General features: G+C 42.8%; 4 pseudogenes; 2 read left to right on the forward strand and 2 right to left on the reverse strand.

Annotated features, from left to right (window-relative positions):
- Window positions 1-3,768: 3,768 nt before the first annotated feature.
- LOC134913804 (5S ribosomal RNA) lies at window positions 3,769-3,888 on the reverse strand (annotated as a pseudogene).
- Window positions 3,889-4,009: 121 nt separating this feature from the next.
- On the reverse strand, window positions 4,010-4,129 carry LOC134913738 (5S ribosomal RNA; annotated as a pseudogene).
- A 7,476-nt stretch (window positions 4,130-11,605) lies between these two features.
- LOC134912270 (5S ribosomal RNA) lies at window positions 11,606-11,725 on the forward strand (annotated as a pseudogene).
- Window positions 11,726-11,846: 121 nt separating this feature from the next.
- On the forward strand, window positions 11,847-11,966 carry LOC134913805 (5S ribosomal RNA; annotated as a pseudogene).
- Window positions 11,967-20,010: the final 8,044 nt, after the last annotated feature.

Raw genomic sequence — 20,010 nt, forward strand, 5'->3', positions numbered from 1 at the left:
CTGTACAGAAAATTTCTTTCATTCAGGTAACACAGGTTAATCCCAGAGGAGATGCAGCAATTGAAGGATCATTCTTTTAAACTAGTTTTGGGAACTGAAAGAACTTGTGCTATTATCATGTGGCTACTATACCGCCCACACTAAAACAATGTTATCGTGTGATTTGTATCTAGTGGGCGTATCTGTACGCACGTTGCGTAAACACGCTACGTGTGTACACCTTTGCGTCGCGGTCGCCTGACTCGCACTCGGTGTGAGACACGTGTACACAGCTTGGATACGCCCGCAGTGACACAAATAACACGCTTCTATAAATGTAAACGATATTTTGCTATAATCGCTTACCGAACACCATACAGTATTCCACTGTATCAACCTTTAACTAGGCCAGGCTGTGTGCGTGCTTTTACAATTACACCCTTAAATATTACTGTTTACTTTTAACTAAAATAGCAGCAAATTTTCTCAATACGTTATCAAATGCAAATGGCAAACAGGATGGTGAGATACATGCGAAAAATACACAAAATAAAAATACAGGTGTATGTGTTGCGTTGCGTATGCAATTTGCACCAATACAGAAATTAAACCAGATTTAAAAAGACAATAGCTTATCGTTCTTACCTTCCGGTTCCGGATTCCACCAGCATCCCCGCAACCCGAGCGGAGCAGATGCAGACGCTTACTCAATCAGTACTACCGTATTCCCTCCGCCCTTTGCTGATGAATAAAGTCTGCACGGCTTCGCTAAGCTGCGGACAAGAGGAGGACGGATGAGCCCTCAATTGATAGAGTCAATTATCTACCTTTTAACATAAGCTATATACTACTACCGTGTAGCCGTAATGGCCGCTAAACCACGTGCACGTGCTGCGTACTTTATGCGCAGTTTGCATATAAAGAACCGTATGTGGTACGCACGTTGCGTACACATGCTGCGCTGAGTGTATGGAATACACGCAGCGAGTGTACACACAGTTGTTAACCTTTAAACCTTTTTCAATGAACACTGTAAGGGTATGCTTATACTGTAAACCTTAGTATTGTAATATTACCACAATGTACGCTGATTAACCTTTGTTATATGAAAGCTGTTTGAGCGATTGAGAAGCTCAGAAACCCTCTATAATAACTAGTGAAACACACACTACTTGCTAAGGTTCCAACACCTTTATAGAATGTAAGCTCTCACGAGTAGGGCTCTCTTCCCTCATGTGCTCACCCTTTTCTTACTTTAATAATTCTCAACTGCCCAAATCACAAAGTTTTTGGGCCACCTGGAACTTATCTCTGCCATTTACTGGTGTAGTTATGCTTAGTTACCCTGTACTTGTCCAAATTTGATTTCAACTGTAAGTCACTGTTTTGATTATGTGCATATGTACTCTGTAATTGGGCGCTGCGGAACCCTTGTGGCGCCATATAAATAAATGATAATAATAATAAATAGATGATATTTCTTACGTAAAAAGGGAAAAACAGTTACAGCTCATACACTACAAACCTAACATTAATACCTAAACAGAATAACTAAACAGAAATAGAAACACTAGCGAACGATTGCAAATAGAATAAACACAAAGAGAATAAAATGGCAAAAACTTAAAGGATAACAAGATGAGAACAAATTGCATACACACAGAGTAACGAAATGGCCACAGAGAAACTTACACACGTGGGAATGACTCGCAGGCGCTATCTGGAAACCAGCCCTCTGCTTTTCACCATGAAAATCCTTGTAGAGAGAAGTGAGTGCTGGTCTAGCTATGGGGGTCCTTATATACACAACATACAGTACACTACAATGGGCCCTACAATCTCATTGTTCATTGGACACAGGAATGTGTCTCTGCATTATATGGGCTGTGACTATTTCAAACTGCTCAGGTGGGAGGTATCCGCAGGATTCCCGCCGCATGGATAATGAACTGCAAATACTTTAAATGTCCATAAACTTCTTTTAAACACAACTATACGCAGGAGCGATTAATCTCTTCCTAACCAACACCGGAATGTTTCTAATAAAATACTCTTCAGTTAGGTACTAGACACCACCGTTCAACCTTTGCCTGACCCTTCATATCATGCAAAGAGGAATTCCCAAGTCCCCGAACCATTTACACTAAACATACTCACAGATATCATTAAGGGGAATATTATCTACAAAACATGCTATATGGGTTAACTATGCTATAAACGAGTCGCCAGCTACAGGCTCACAAACTCCGCCGTAAATACCCACATTATGCGCACTATCGCCGGAGCGATATTACGCAACTTGCAGATGTGTGCACGTATGGCGGACTGAGTGCCTGCGCAGCGGGCATGTGCATGAGGTTAGTATATGGCAATGTGAAGCATGATATTTTTCGACTTTGACAGCCCAAGGATCCACTTGTGAGCGAACCCACTGGTTGCAGAAATTTCGGACACGCGCCTCCCTCCGCTCCTGGCTCCGCTTGTGGAGCCCCAGCGTCATGCGATGGACTTAGTGGAAGCAGGGGAGGACTTTTGTTCCTGAGAACTGGCTGCATGGTGCAGCTTTTTTCCTCTACCCCTGCCTCTGACAAGAAAGGATGCACCTCTGACTCTCTTGCTTTTTTGAGAACGAAAGGACTGCATTTGATAATACGGTGCTTTCTTAGGCTGTGAGGAAACCTGCGGCAAGAAAGTCGACTTTCCAACTGTCGCTGTGGATACAAGGTCCGAGAGACCGTCCCCAAACAATTCCTCACCCTTATAAGGCAAAACCACCATGTGTTTTTTAGAGTCGGCATCCCCTGTGCATTGCCGAGTCCATAAGACCCTCCTGGCAGAAACGGACATTGCATTTATTCGAGAGCCCAGCAGGCAAATGTCCCTCTGGGCATCCCGCATATACAGTATAAGATGACGTCTTTAATATGGCTAAGTGTTAGCAATACGGTATCCCTGTCCAGGGTATCTAACCCCTCTGACAGAGTATCTGTCCATGTTGCAACAGCACTGCACATCCAAGCTGAAGCAATAGCCGGTCTCAGTAGAGTACCAGAGTGTGTATACACAGACTTCAAGATACCTTCCTGCTTCCTATCCGCAGGTTCCTTTAGGGCGGCCGTATCCTGAGACGGCAGGGCCACTCTTTTAGATAAGCGCGTCAGGGCCTTGTCAACCCTAGGGGAGGATTCCCAGCGTAACCTATCCGTTGGCGGGAAAGGGTATGCCATTAGTATTCTCTTGGGAATCACCACTTTCTTATCAGGGGAAGACCACGCTTCTTCACATAACTCATTTAATTCATGTGATTGGGGAAAAGTCACTTGCTGCTTTTTCTCCCCAAACATATTTACCCTCTTGAAAAAAAACCAAAACAACAAAGTGTTGGAAAGTAGACTCTTTTTTGGGAGCACTCTAATTCAGAGGGTGGAGATATAATTAGTTAGTTAATTAATACTGGTAAAACCATTTTTATTAGTTTATACATTAAAATAATTTTTAGGAGTATTTGCGTGAAAAATTAGAAGCTTTGCGAAAATATGAAACACATTGCAAGTGTGTGATATCCATATCACAGTGTATCGGTTGCCGGAGATTAATGGCTGTGATTACAGAGTATATACAGCATTACACATTCAAATTTATGTAATGTATGACCATCATTTATTCAGCAAGTATCCATTGTGGATTACAAAAAATGCCGAGAATTAAATCATAGGTCATATAAAAGTCAGGTATCCCGTAGTATATATGTGTATATATATATGGGTGACACTATGTAGGAGAGTAAATTTCTTGCAGTACCAGGGTGTTCAGAGGTGGTCTCCCATCCTAGTACTAACCCGGCCTTTCACTGCTTAGCTTCCAAGGTCAGAAGAGATTGGGCATCTCCAGTGATGTATGACCGCAAATATTGTACTCTCCCTTTAGGATCACCGATTAAGGCTTGCTTATTTATTAATGCAAAACCAATTTTATGGGGGTTCCAGATGCCCAATGTTTAGGATGTGGATGTCACTATAGGGGAGTCAATTTGTTGCAGTACCTGGGTGTTCACAGGTGGTCACCCATCCTTTTACTAACCCGGCCTTTCACTGCTTAGCTTCCAAGGTCAAAGGAGATTGGGCATTTCCAGTGAGGTATGACCGCAAATATTGTACTCGCCCTCCTGAATCATCCGATTATTTTTTAAATTATGTTTGCCAAAAAAATAGTAGCAAGTTATATATACATATGGTATGAAAAAATTTTTTTGGGGATAGTATATAGCCACCTGGCTTAATCACCCTGTAACAATCAACCATAGGTAACAATATGCAAATGAGTGAGGGCCTGTTATGTGGATATAATTTACTGAATACCACACAATGTCCACAAATAGGACTGACCTATCACTCCAGAAACCCTCCTATGGTACAATGAAAAAATTAGGTTAATATATAGCCACCTGGCTTAATCACCCTAAAACAATTTAACCACAGGTAACGATATGCAAATGAGTGAGGGCCTGTTATGTGGGTATAATTTCTGAACACCACACAATGTCCACAATTAGGACTGGCCTATCACTCCAGAAAAACCCTGAGAACACCAAAACGGCCGGACCACAATTAATAACTTTATAGGTGCAGGATGTAGTTATGCTGCACAGAAATAAGTTAATTTATGGTATACCCTTAAGCACTGGACCAAGCAATAGTTTGGAGGTGCCTGATGCTTGGAACCTCTATTATCTACCGGCATAAGTTGTGGGAAAGCAGGCTAGAGCTTGGTGCTTGTTACTGATTTGCACATTTGATTGAGCATGGTAAGTTCAAAGTACTGAGTATTTGCTGCAATTTGCCTTTCTCAAATTTCAAAAAATATAAAATAAATATAAAAATATTAACAAAATAGAGGAAAAACACAGTCAGTGATGCCTATGAAATTGACATCAGCCCGCTATCGGTGCCTGCAGCCAGTGATAATTTTCACCAATTGTGAGCCTTAGTGTTGAAGGTATACGGTCCATTTACTTGATAAGGACAGTTGGTCCTATGTTGTTCTTTAGCATATTAGGACAATGAAGCTGGATTTTATAGTGTCACTGGTAGTGGCTGCTGATAGTTCACAGAAAAGAAGGAAGAAAGAAAAGGGAAGAATAAAGAGAGAAAAAAACACTTTTGGCTGTCAGGCTTTTGTAAGTGCAATTTGCAATGAAGGAGTGCAGGGTATACGATACCAGCTCCGGTCTAGGTGATGTCCCTGATGGACCCGACTACTGCCGTGCCCGTGCTCCAAAAGTTTCAGGGGCTGCGGTGGCGTGTGGTCGAGGTCTCCTCGTTCAGAGGACGGAGCTTGCGGCCGTGTCCATGGTAACCGTCCTCGGGATTCCGGCTATTGCGGTCACGTGTGCGCATCACGTGATCGCAGTACTTCCTCCTGACGTACGTTTCGCATTCAGTGCTTGATCACAGGGCGTGCTGTATTAGCAGAGAGTTGCAGTTTATAAACAAGAGTGCTGGTGATTAATTGGACCCAATAGTTAATTGGCACTGGGTCAACCCACTTAGAATAATTTGATTGCATGGTTAAGGATAATGGATGTTCCTTGTAAGACGACAATTAAGGATATGTAATTAATATAGAATATATATAGTGTGTATAGTATATATGATATACATCTTAATCTGCAAGAGATGAATTAATGGTACTGATGTCATGCCTTAATTAATAAATTAATTTGTATGACATGTCGTTATGTGTTATAGTTTGTTATGTTACTACGCTGCATGTAATTAATTATATGAATTGCCAGTTTGTCCTGATCATTGTGTGTGTATAAATAGTAGCGCTTTGAGGCTAGTTTTGTAAGTGAAAAGTATACTATAATGATTTGAATATTTAAAGAAAGGAAAAAAGAGAAGAAAAGAAAGTAATGTGTTGGATTAAATCATAGTGAATTTGAGTGAATTCCAATCGGTATTGTAATGTGTATGTGAAGTTGAAAATTAGAAAATTAAGAAGGAGGTATAGAGAAGTTAGTGTTATTCAAAAATGACGTGAAGTATAAGTGGTATGAGATAGGAAGGAATGTCTATATTTCTATGGTGCATATGGAGGGATGAATTATGTATGACTGAAAGGTGGTGAAATATTAGTGGTGTATTAATTTATGTGCAATGCGAGGGCATATTAATAACAGTGTCATGAAGAGCCCATAGAAACTTGTTGGTGATAAATAAATAAATATTAAATAAGGATAATAATAAATATAAGTAAGAGGATGAATATAAGTAAGGATGAATAAAATAAAGGGATCAGATTGGGTGAATTAGAGGGTGCATATATTGATATGGACTGGTGATGCAATGGGATGTGCAAATGATATATTTGGATTAATACAATTGCAGAGTAGATGATGATGGACTTTAATTAATATGGTGCTAATTGCCATGATTCATAATAAACTTCAATTCAAAAATACTCCATAATTTATATTTTCATTCATCCCTGCTGGATGTATAGATCCGAGCTTGAAAATCCACTCACTTTCTTTTCTAAACAGATTTTCAGTGAGATTACCACCACGGATACCGAGTCTAATTCTCTCCAGGCCAAAAACTTTTAATTCCTCCCACCTACTTTCATGATATGTGTAGAAATGACGGGCGACAGATGTCAGTTGTTTCATCTTGGCTCTATCTGCAGCGGCATTACGAATAGATCCTATATGCTCTAGAATACGCTGTTTGAGAGGACGCGTTGTCATGCCTATATACTTTTGATTGCAACTACATCTAAGGCAGTAAATAACTCCTTCAGTTAGACAGTTCATATAGTCCACAATCTGTATCTTTTCCCCATATTTATCCACTATTTCCTTGGTGGGATCGATGTGTTTGCAAACTTTGCATCGTCCGCAGGAATATGTGCCAGTTAATACAGGTTGTTTTTTGGGACATTTTTGAAAATGACTCCGTACGAATCTGTCCCTAAGATTTTTGGATCTACGCCAACTCATGGCAACTTTGGGGCCCAGATTTTTAGACAGAGTCGGATCTGCATGTAAAATGTGCCAATGTTTTTGTATTGCCTCTTGCACCTTTCTCCATTCCTGGCAAAAGTTCCCAACAAAGCGGATAGTTTTGTCAGTGCTTTTGTTTTTGAGATCTTTTTTGAAAATAATGTCCTCTCTTTTTATGGATTTGACTGTTTTATAGCTTTTTTGATTGAGGTTTTACTGTATCCTCTTTCACATAGTCTGTTAGTCAAATCCATACTTTGCACTTTAAATTCTTTGTCATCTGAACAGTTTCTGCGGAGACGGAGAAATTCACCCTTTGGTATATTCTCTATAGTGGGAGGGAAATGAGAGCTAGTCTGATGTAGTAGTGTGTTTGTTGCTGTGTTCTTTCGATATAGATTGGTTGCAATCATTCCTTCTGAGTTTTTATAAATCGTCATATCTAGAAAAGGCAGTTCTGATTGACTTATAGTATGTGTGAGATGGATATTGAGATTGTTATTGTTGAGATGTTCGATAAATTGGTGCAATAACGATAGTTCGCCTTCCCAGATCATAAGGATATCGTCTATGTAACGATTCCACATGATAACATGGGTTGTGAAGGTGTCATTGGTATCCTTGAAGACAACTTCCCTCTCCCACCAGCCAAGAAATATGTTGGCATATGTAGGTGCACAGGCTGCCCCCATAGCCGTACCTCTTGTTTGGAGGTAAAATTGATCGTTAAACGTAAAGAAATTGTAGTGTAACACAAAGTAAAGTAGCTTGACGAGGAAGAGATGAAAGTCTTTTCTTCCTTCGTTGTGTAGAAAATATTCTACAGCTCTTATTCCATCTTGATGGCTTATAGAGGTATATAGTGCCTCAACATCTAATGATACCAAGTATTGGTTATCCTCTAATTTTAAATCATGTATTTTCCTTAGTATGTCAGTCGTGTCCTGAACATATGAGGGAAGATCCAATACAAAATGCCGGAGGTGTAGGTCAAGGAAAATGCTGGCTTTTTCTGTTAAACCCCCTATGCCAGACACAATAGGTCTTCCTGGTGGGTTATGAATATTTTTGTGAATCTTAGGCAGCATGTAGAACGTGGGAATTTTGGGATTCTGGATTGATAAATAGTCGTACTCATGTTTGGTAATTGTTCCTTGTGCTTGAATGATAATGTTGTCATAAATCATTTTATAATTCTGAAGTGGATTGAGTAGAATCCGTTTATAACAGTTAGTGGTGTCCAGTTGTCGTCTTGCTTCCTTGATGTAATCCGTTTGAGGCCAAATAACAATATTGCCCCCTTTATCAGAGGGCTTAATGACCACATCGTGCCATGTCTGTATTTCTTTAATTGCGGTTCTTTCTTGTCGGGTGAGGTTGGAAACTCCCAGATATTTATTTTTATTAATATGAATTTGATCAAACTCTTTAGCAACCAATTTCATGAAGACTTGTACTTCAGGACAAATTTGCTCTTGAGGAAAATATGTTGATTTTTTCTTACAGGTCGGTCTAGTGTCTGGCTCATCTTCTGTTTCTATGCCTTGTTCATATTCCAATTCTTGTAGCACTGAAAGTGCTTCTTGTTCCATCTGGAATAGGCCTGGATATAAAGTATCCGATGTTGCTGCATCTTTAGCCTCTACTTCCAATTGAGCCAATGGAGAAAGCATCTCTTTGTTGGAGTATAACTTGGTTAGTAGCAGTTTTCTGCCAAAAAGTTTTAGGTCTGTTTCTCCTTTGAATCGATCAAAGTGTTGTGTAGGGGAAAAGGTTAGACCTTTTTGAAGTATGAATTCTTGTGCTTCTGTAAGTATATGATCTGACAGATTGATGATCTTGAGTTTAGAGTCATTGTTTTCAGTGGTTGAGGTTACCACCGATCCGGTTGGTGTTGTCTCCTGTATGTATTGCGGGTCGTGGGGGGTGAGGAATCCCATTTTTGTGGTCCTTTTCTTCCTCTTGTTCCCCCGCCTTGTCTTCCTCCTCTTTGTCTGCCTCTTCCTCCCCGAGGGTCGCCTAAAAAAGATGAAGATGAGTTTGAAGGATTAGTCACTGTATCACTTCTAGTACTGGAGTATCTGTCCGTGGTATAGTCAGGGGTCTCTTCTGTTCCAGAAGTCTCCGCCTCTGATGACGAGTATTGACTTGTATGTCTAGAAGGTTCTCTTTTCCATGATGTCTTCTGCCATTTGAAGATTTTTCCGGATACAAAATCCCTCTTATCTCTAGCGTACTTGGTCTTCTTTCTCTCTATAATTGTTTGTTCGTAAGCTTGGAGTTCCAATTTATTTTTCTCAAAACATCTCTGGAATTGAGAATCCTTTTCCCAGCTTTCTAATTTTTTACTTAAGTCCTCTAAATTGTGTTCGCACTCTTCCAAAACTAGGTTATTATGTTTGACTAGAATGTTCATGAGTTCGTTAGAGCATTTAAGTAAAGTATGTTCCCATTCCTTTTTTAGGTTTTCACTTGCTAAATCAAATGTCGGAAAAACTCTTGGGCGTAGACCGCGTGGAGATATTTTATTTTTTACATAGTTTTCGAGAGTAGTCAGATCCCAATTTGTCCTAATTTGTTTGCGTAAAACAGAGTTTAATTTATGAAAGTCCTCTTCCCAGCTGATATGAGGTTCGGTATCAACTAGGTCACTAGGAAAAATTTCATCCAGATTGTCCTTATTCTTGCGTCTAGAACATAGTTCTTGTTTTAAACTGAAACTCATAGTATAGTATAGTTTAAAAACTCCAAGATTAGAATTTGTGTATAAGGACAGGGTCTCCTAAGAGAAGGGAACCCCATACCAAATTGGTGTGACTGTGCAGGTAACCCAAATTCACTATGATTTAATCCAACACATTACTTTCTTTTCTTCTCTTTTTTCCTTTCTTTAAATATTCAAATCATTATAGTATACTTTTCATTTACAAAACTAGCCTCAAAGCGCTACTATTTATACACACACAATGATCAGGACAAACTGGCAATTGATATAATTAATTACATGCAGCGTAGTAACATAACAAACTATAACACATAACGACATGTCATACAAATTAATTTATTAATTAAGGCATGACATCAGTACCATTAATTCATCTCTTGCAGATTAAGATGTATATCATATATACTATACACACTATATATATTCTATATTAATTACATATCCTTAATTGTCGTCTTATAAGGAACATCCATTATCCTTAACCATGCAATCAAATTATTCTAAGTGGGTTGACCCAGTGCCAATTAACTATTGGGTCCAATTAATCACCAGCACTCTTGTTTATAAACTGCAACTCTCTGCTAATACAGCACGCCCTGTGATCAAGCACTGAATGCGAAACGTACGTCAGGAGGAAGTACTGCGATCACGTGATGCGCACACGTGACCGCAATAGCCGGAATCCCGAGGACGGTTACCATGGACACGGCCGCAAGCTCCGTCCTCTGAACGAGGAGACCTCGACCACACGCCACCGCAGCCCCTGAAACTTTTGGAGCACGGGCACGGCAGTAGTCGGGTCCATCAGGGACATCACCTAGACCGGAGCTGGTATCGTATACCCTGCACTCCTTCATTGCAAATTGCACTTACAAAAGCCTGACAGCCAAAAGTGTTTTTTTCTCTCTTTATTCTTCCCTTTTCTTTCTTCCTTCTTTTCTGTGAACTATCAGCAGCCACTACCAGTGACACTATAAAATCCAGCTTCATTGTCCTAATATGCTAAAGAACAACATAGGACCAACTGTCCTTATCAAGTAAATGGACCGTATACCTTCAACACTAAGGCTCACAATTGGGATAATTATCACTGGCTGCAGGCACCGATAGCGGGCTGATGTCAATTTCATAGGCATCACTGACTGTGTTTTTCCTCTATTTTGTTATTATTTTTATATTTATTTTATATTTTTTGAAATTTGAGAAAGGCAAATTGCAGCAAATACTCAGTACTTTGAACTTACCATGCTCAATCAAATGTGCAAATCAGTAACAAGCACCAAGCTCTAGCCTGCTTTCCCACAACTTATGCCGGTAGATAATAGAGGTTCCAAGCATCAGGCACCTCCAAACTATTGCTTGGTCCAGTGCTTAAGGGTATACCATAAATTAACTTATTTCTGTGCAGCATAACTACATCCTGCACCTATAAAGTTATTAATTGTGGTCCGGCCGTTTTGGTGTTCTCAGGGTTTTTCTGGAGTGATAGGCCAGTCCTAATTGTGGACATTGTGTGGTGTTCAGAAATTATACCCACATAACAGGCCCTCACTCATTTGCATATCGTTACCTGTGGTTAAATTGTTTTAGGGTGATTAAGCCAGGTGGCTATATATTAACCTAATTTTTTCATTGTACCATAGGAAGGTTTCTGGAGTGATAGGTCAGTCCTATTTGTGGACATTGTGTGGTATTCAGTAAATTATACCCACATAACAGGCCCTCACTCATTTGCATATTGTTACCTATGGTTGATTGTTACAGGGTGATTAAGCCAGGTGGCTATATACTATCCAAAAAATTTTTTTTTCATACCATATGTATATATAACTTGCTACTATTTTTTTGGCAAACATAATTTAAAAAATAATCGGATGATTCAGGAGGGCGAGTACAATATTTGCGGTCATACCTCACTGGAAATGCCCAATCTCCTTTGACCTTGGAAGCTAGGCAGTGAAAGGCCGGGTTAGTAAAAGGATGGGTGACCACCTGTGAACACCCAGGTACTGCAACAAATTGACTCCCCTATAGTGACATCCACATCCTAAACATTGGGCATCTGGAACCCCCATAAAATTGGTTTTGCATTAATAAATAAGCAAGCCTTAATCGGTGATCCTAAAGGGAGAGTACAATATTTGCGGTCATACATCACTGGAGATGCCCAATCTCTTCTGACCTTGGAAGCTAAGCAGTGAAAGGCCGGGTTAGTACTAGGATGGGAGACCACCTCTGAACACCCTGGTACTGCAAGAAATTTACTTCCTACATAGTGTCACCCATATATATATACACATATATACTACGGGATTCCTGACTTTTATATGACCTATGATTTAATTCTCTGCATTTTTTGTAATCCACAATGGATACTTGCTGAATAAATGATGGTCATACATTACATAAATTTGAATGTGTAATGCTGTATATACTCTGTAATCACAGCCATTAATCTCCGGCAACCGATACACTGTGATATGGATATCACACACTTGTAATGTGTTTCATATTTTCGCAAAGCTTCTAATTTTTCACGCAAATACTCCTAAAAATTCTTTTAATGTATAAACTAATAAAAATGGTTTTACCAGTATTAATTAACTAACTAATTATATCTCCACCCTCTGAATTAGAGTGCTCCCAAAAAAGAGTCTACTTTCCAACACTTTGTTGTTTTGGGTTTTTTTTTCTTGACTGCTTAAATTTGACTCTGGGGAGCACCACTGAAAGCAACAATTAGCTGGGACTAGGATTAACTATTCATATCCCTAGTTGCTATATCTAGAAGCAATTCGGAATAATTCAGTTTTTCAGAGGCTAATAACAATACTAATAAATTAATTGAGGACTTGTGCGGTTCCGAAAACCCCTTTTTTTCCAAAACTATATTTACCCTCTTGTCAGGGACAGGGTCAGTCTCTGAAATGTGTAATACATTTTTCATTGCAATAATCATGTGTCGGATGGCCTTAGTCATTTTGGCCTGTAATAGTGCCTCATCATCGTCAACGCTGGAGTCGGACTCCGTGTCGACATCTGTGTCAACCAACTGAAATAGTGGGCATTTTTGAGACGCTGACGGCCTCTGAGGCGCCTGGGCAGGCCCGGGTTGAGAGCCTGGCTGTCCCCCGGCAGCAACATCATCAAATCTCTTGTGTAATGAGTTTACATTGTCATTTAAGACCTTCCACATATCCATCCAATCAGGTGTCGGCACCGACGGGGGCGACACCACATTTATCTGCACTTGCTCCGGCTCCACGTAACCCTCCTCATCAAACATGTCGACACAGCCGTACCGACACACAGCACACACACAGGGAATGCTCTGACTGAGGACAGGACCCCACAAGGTCTATGGGGAGACAGAGAAAGAGTATGCCAGCACACACCACAGCGCTATATAACACAGGGATACACACTACCAGAAGTGAATTTTTCCCAATAGCTGCTGTATAAATACACCTTTTGCCTAAATGTATGTGCCCCCCCCCCTCTCTTTTTACCCTCTTAGTGCCAGGAGACTGCAGGGGAGAGCCTAGGGAGCGTCCTTCCAGCGGAGCTGTGAAGAGAAATGGCGCTGGTGTGCTGAGGAAGAAGGCCCCGCCCCCTCAGTGGCGGGCTTCTGTCCCGCTGTTTCTGACAAAAAAATGTCGGGGGTTTTACACATATACAGTCCCAGGCTGTATTATGTGTCTTTTTTATGCCAAAGGTATTCTTATTGCTGCCCAGGGCGCCCCCCCCCCCCCCCCCCCCAGCGCCCTGTACCCTACAGTGACCGGAGTGTGTGGTGTGCAGTAGGAGCAATGGCGCACAGCTGCGGTGCTGTGCGCTACCTTAATGAAGACAGGAGTCTTCAGCCGCCGATTTCATCACCAACTTCTGATCTTCTGGCTCTGCGAGGGGGACTGCGGCGCGGCTCCGGGAACGGACGGCCGAGGACCTCTGCCTGTGTTCGAACCCTCTGGAGCTAATGGTGTCCAGTAGCCTAAGAAGCGCAACCTAGCTGTGAACAGGTACGTTTGCTTCTCTCCCCTCGGTCCCACGTAGCAGTGAGTCTGTTGCCAGCAGATCTCACTGAAAATAAAAAACCTAATAAATACTTTCTTCCTAGGAGCTCAGGAGAGCCCACTAGGAGCACCCAGCTCTGGCCGGGCACAGATTCTAACTGAGGTCTGGAGGAGGGGCATAGAGGGAGGAGCCAGTGCACACCAGATAGTACCTAATCTTTCTTTTAGAGTGCCCAGTCTCCGGCGGAGCCCGTCTATTCCCCATGGTCCTTACGGAGTCCCCAGCATCCACTAGGACGTCAGAGAAAATAGGATTTTAGTACCTACCGGTAAATCCTTTTCTCCTAGTCTGTAGAGGATGCTGGACGCCCGTCCCAGTGCGTACTGTGTCTACAGTTATTGATTTTGGTTGCACTTTGCGGTGTTTCTTCTCTGTCAGGCTATTGCTGACATTGTTCATGACATGGCATGTGGTTTCTTATTGTTGGCAGGGCCGAAACTAGGATTTACGGCACCCGGGGCAAGGCAGTAAGTTAGCGCCCCCCCCCGACACACACACAGAAAAGAATAAAAAATGTTTTTATTATAGATATATATATATATATATATATATATATATGTATAAAATAAGATAATAAAAGTAGAAAATAGATAAAAAAATACACTAAAATAGAATAAAAAAAATAATATGCTCCGTAATATCCCTCAGACAAGCAGACCCCAAGTAAAACACACACAGTATGTGTATATATATATATATATATATATATATATATATATATACATACATACATACATACATCAGCAGTCAGGCGGCACTCACGGCGACAAGAAAGAAACACAGACACCTTGCGGAGCTGTCAACGTTGTTTCAATGCATAAAATAAATTTTCGTCAGGACAACAAGGCATAAGAAACCAACATACCTATATAGTCTTCTCCGTCTGTGCATGGCGCCGTCCGCCCGCCGCGCCCCGCTCAGCCGAATGACGTCATCCGCAGGTGCCGGCGTCCGGCGTCATGACAACCAGACAAGATTCACCATACATCTAATACAGAAAGAAAGAAATTACATACACACAGTGATCGTATAGAAAAATCTAAAAGCACCAGCAGAATCGGCTATCTCCACAAGTTTGTGTACAATAAATCTATAGCTACTAAGAGATTGCTATACAAAATGAACTTCAATAACTTATATAGTAAATACATAGTACCAATTCCGCAATGACAGCACTTCTCCTTGTTGCAGAGTTGGTCCAACAATCCAGCAAGAGATTTCGGCAGGTGTATGTACAAAGACAAGTTTATGACAGAGTACAGCAGAAAATCATAAAAGAATATATATTAATAAACAGTGAAAAACATATTGAGAACATCCAAACTCCACACCTAACACAAAAAAAATTGAAAAAAAACGAAAAAAAACCAAGGTTATGACTGTAGGACACAGGTATGAGATAAACTCAGATAACTCAAATAGGATAGCCTAACCCATGATGTATCAAATAAAGCAGGCTAGCCCATGATGTTCATTAAGGCCCCGGGGGGATAACGCCTGACTGCTGTTGTACGTTTGGAGGGGGACTGTCCCTTTTCCGTGTGGAGGGCACCGGCATTACTGAGTTTACTTTGAGTTAATGGAGTGCCACCTGACATGCTGGGTGTATATATATATTCATATATACATACATACATTTATCCATATGAACTTTAGTTGTCACAGTGGTATATACTAAAGCAATATATACTGTATAAACTTAAATAACTGCTTTAAATGAGCTGCAGGGGTTAACACTAGAGTGAGGGAGTGTGTGTGTTTTACCTCTGTCCTCTCACTCTTTAATCAGACAGAGGTGACGGGTGCTGGGCTGCTGCAATCAATCACTGCTGGTGTCTCTGTCAGCGACTCAGCAGGGCAGCGTGGGGCTGGAGAAAGCTTTGCATCGAGTCACAGCCAGAGCGTGCGGCTTGCCGCTCAGAATAGCCGACTACTACTTCATCTCCAGCGGCGGCCATATCTCTGCAGGGTGAGTGAAATGCCTCATGGGATTTGTAGTCTTTCTGTTACAGCTCCAAGTATAACCAGTAACAGACTTTACTACAAATCCCATGTTCCTCCACTTCCTCCTTTTGCTGTATCAGACGCAGCAGGATCCCAGCGCCCTATCCGATCCTGCGCCCGGGTCACATGCCCCCCTAGCCCCTCCCTAGTTTCGGCCCTGTTGTTGGTTGGGTTGACACTAGAGATGAGCGCCTGAAATTTTTCGGGTTTTGTGTTTTGGTTTTGGGTTCGGTTCCGCGGCCGTGTTTTGGGTTCGACCGCGTTTTGGAAAAACCTCACCGAATTTTTTTTGTAGGATTCGGGTGTGTTTTGGATTCGGGTGTTTTTTTCAAAAAACCATAAAAAACAGCTTAAATCATAGAATTTGGGGGTCATTTTGATCCCATATTATTATTAACCTCAAAAACCATAATTTCCACTCATTTTCAGTCTATTCTGAATATCTCACACCTCACAATATTATTTTTAGTCCTAAAATTTGCACCGAGGTCGCTGGATGACTAAGCTAAGCGACCCTAGTGGCCGACACAAACACCTGGCCCATCTAGGAGTGGCACTGCAGTGTCACGCAGGATGTCCCTTCCAAAAAACCCTCCCCAAACAGCACATGACGCAAAGAAAAAAAGAGGCGCAATGAGGTAGCTGACTGTGTGAGTAAGATAAGCGACCCTAGTGGCCGATACAAACACCGGGCCCATTTAGGAGTGGCACTGCAGTGTCACGCAGGATGTCCCTTCCAAAAAACCCTCCCCAATCAGCACATGACGCAAAGAAAAAAAGAGGCGCAATGAGGTAGCTGACTGTGTGAGTAAGATAAGCGACCCTAGTGGCCGACACAAACACCGGGCCCATTTAGGAGTGGCACTGCAGTGTCACGCAGGATGTCCCTTCCAAAAAACCCTCCCCAATCAGCACATGACGCAAAGAAAAAAAGAGGCGCAATGAGGTAGCTGTGTGAGTAAGATTAGCGACCCTAGTGGCCGACACAAACACCGGGCCCATTTAGGAGTGGCACTGCAGTGTCACGCAGGATGTCCCTTCCAAAAAACCCTCCCCAAACAGCACATGACGCAAAGAAAAAAAGAGGCGCAATGAGGTAGCTGTGTGAGTAAGATTAGCGACCCTAGTGGCCGACACAAACACCGGGCCCATCTAGGAGTGGCACTGCAGTGTCACGCAGGATGGCCCTTCCAAAAAACCCTCCCCAAACAGCACATGACGCAAAGAAAAAAAGAGGCGCAATGAGGTAGCTGACTGTGTGAGTAAGATAAGCGACCCTAGTGGCCGACACAAACACCGGGCCCATTTAGGAGTGGCACTGCAGTGTCACGCAGGATGTCCCTTCCAAAAAACCCTCCCCAATCAGCACAAGACGCAAAGAAAAAAAGAGGCGCAATGAGGTAGCTGTGTGAGTAAGATTAGCGACCCTAGTGGCCGACACAAACACCGGGCCCATTTAGGAGTGGCACTGCAGTGTCACGCAGGATGTCCCTTCCAAAAAACCCTCCCCAATCAGCACATGACGCAAAGAAAAAAAGAGGCGCAATGAGGTAGCTGTGTGAGTAAGATTAGCGACCCTAGTGGCCGACACAAACACCGGGCCCATCTAGGAGTGGCACTGCAGTGTCACGCAGGATGGCCCTTCCAAAAAACCCTCCCCAAACAGCACATGACGCAAAGAAAAAAAGAGGCGCAATGAGGTAGCTGACTGTGTGAGTAAGATAAGCGACCCTAGTGGCCGACACAAACACCGGGCCCATTTAGGAGTGGCACTGCAGTGTCACGCAGGATGTCCCTTCCAAAAAACCCTCCCCAAACAGCACATGACGCAAAGAAAAAAAGAGGCGCAATGAGGTAGCTGTGTGAGTAAGATTAGCGACCCTAGTGGCCGACACAAACACCGGGCCCATTTAGGAGTGGCACTGCAGTGTCACGCAGGATGGCCCTTCCAAAAAAACCCTCCCCAAACAGCACATGACGCAAAGAAAAATAAAAGAAAAAAGAGGTGCAAGATGGAATTGTCCTTGGGCCCTCCCACCCACCCTTATGTTGTATAAACAAAACGGGACATGCACACTTTAACCAACCCATCATTTCAGTGACAGGGTCTGCCACACGACTGTGACTGATATGACGGGTTGGTTTGGACCCCCCCCAAAAAATAAGCAATTAAGCTCTCCTTGCACAAACTGGCTCTACAGAGGCAAGATGTCCACCTCATCATCACCCTCCGATATATCACCGTGTACATCCCCCTCCTCACAGATTATCAATTCGTCCCCACTGGAATCCACCATCTCAGCTCCCTGTGTACTTTGTGGAGGCAATTGCTGCTGGTCAATGTCTCCGCGGAGGAATTGATTATAATTCATTTTAATGAACATCATCTTCTCCACATTTTCTGGATGTAACCTCGTACGCCGATTGCTGACAAGGTGAGCGGCGACACTAAACACTCTTTCGGAGTACACACTTGTGGGAGGGCAACTTAGGTAGAATAAAGCCAGTTTGTGCAATGGCCTCCAAATTGCCTCTTTTTCCTGCCAGTATAAGTATGGACTGTGTGACGTGCCTACTTGGATGCGGTCACTCATATAATCCTCCACCATTCTTTCAATGGTGAGAGAATCATATGCAGTGACAGTAGACGACATGTCCGTAATCGTTGTCAGGTCCTTCAGTCCGGACCAGATGTCAGCATCAGCAGTCGCTCCAGACTGCCCTGCATCACCGCCAGCGGGTGGGCTCGGAATTCTGAGCCTTTTCCTCGCACCCCCAGTTGCGGGAGAATGTGAAGGAGGAGATGTTGACAGGTCGCGTTCCGCTTGACTTGACAATTTTCTCACCAGCAGGTCTTTCAACCCCAGCAGACTTGTGTCTGCCGGAAAGAGAGATCCAAGGTAGGCTTTAAATCTAGGATCGAGCACGGTGGCCAAAATGTAGTGCTCTGATTTCAACAGATTGACCACCTGTGAATCCTTGTTAAGCGAATTAAGGGCTCCATCCACAAGTCCCACATGCCTAGCGGAATCGCTCCGTGTTAGCTCCTCCTTCAATGTCTCCAGCTTCTTCTGCAAAAGCCTGATGAGGGGAATGACCTGACTCAGGCTGGCAGTGTCTGAACTGACTTCACGTGTGGCAAGTTCAAAGGGCATCAGAACCTTGCACAACGTTGAAATCATTCTCCACTGCACTTGAGACAGGTGCATTCCACCTCCTATATCGTGCTCAATTGTATAGGCTTGAATGGCCTTTTGCTGCTCCTCCAACCTCTGAAGCATATAGAGGGTTGAATTCCACCTCGTTACCACTTCTTGCTTCAGATGATGGCAGGGCAGGTTCAGTAGTTTTTGGTGGTGCTCCAGTCTTCTGTACGTGGTGCCTGTACGCCGAAAGTGTCCCGCAATTCTTCTGGCCACCGACAGCATCTCTTGCACGCCCCTGTCGTTTTTTAAATAATTCTGCACCACCAAATTCAAGGTATGTGCAAAACATGGGACGTGCTGGAATTTGCCCATATTTAATGCACACACAATATTGCTGGCGTTGTCCGATGCCACAAATCCACAGGAGAGTCCAATTGGGGTAAGCCATTCCGCAATGATCTTCCTCAGTTGCCGTAAGAGGTTTTCAGCTGTGTGCGTATTCTGGAAACCGGTGATACAAAGCGTAGCCTGCCTAGGAAAGAGTTGGCGTTTGCGAGATGCTGCTACTGGTGCCGCCGCTGCTGTTCTTGCGGCGGGAGTCCATACATCTACCCAGTGGGCTGTCACAGTCATATAGTCCTGACCCTGCCCTGCTCCACTTGTCCACATGTCCGTGGTTAAGTGGACATTGGGTACAGCTGCATTTTTTAGGACACTGGTGACTCTTTTTCTGAGGTCTGTGTAAATTTTCGGTATCGCCTGCCTAGAGAAATGGAACCTAGATGGTATTTGGTACCGGGGACACAGTACCTCCAACAAGTCTCTAGTTGGCTCTGCAGTAATGATGGATACCGGAACCACTGTTCTCACCACCCAGGATGCCAAGGCCTCAGTTATCCGCTTTGCAGTAGGATGACTGCTGTGATATTTCATCTTCCTCGCAAAGGACTGTTGGACAGTCAATTGCTTGGTGGAAGTAGTAAAAGTGGTCTTACGACTTCCCCTCTGGGATGACCATCGACTCCCAGCAGCAACAACAGCAGCGCCAGCAGCAGTAGGCGTTACACGCAAGGATGCAT

Source organism: Pseudophryne corroboree, chromosome 4 (genome assembly GCF_028390025.1).
Source record: "Pseudophryne corroboree isolate aPseCor3 chromosome 4, aPseCor3.hap2, whole genome shotgun sequence".
NCBI classification, from domain to species: Eukaryota; Metazoa; Chordata; class Amphibia; order Anura; family Myobatrachidae; genus Pseudophryne; species Pseudophryne corroboree.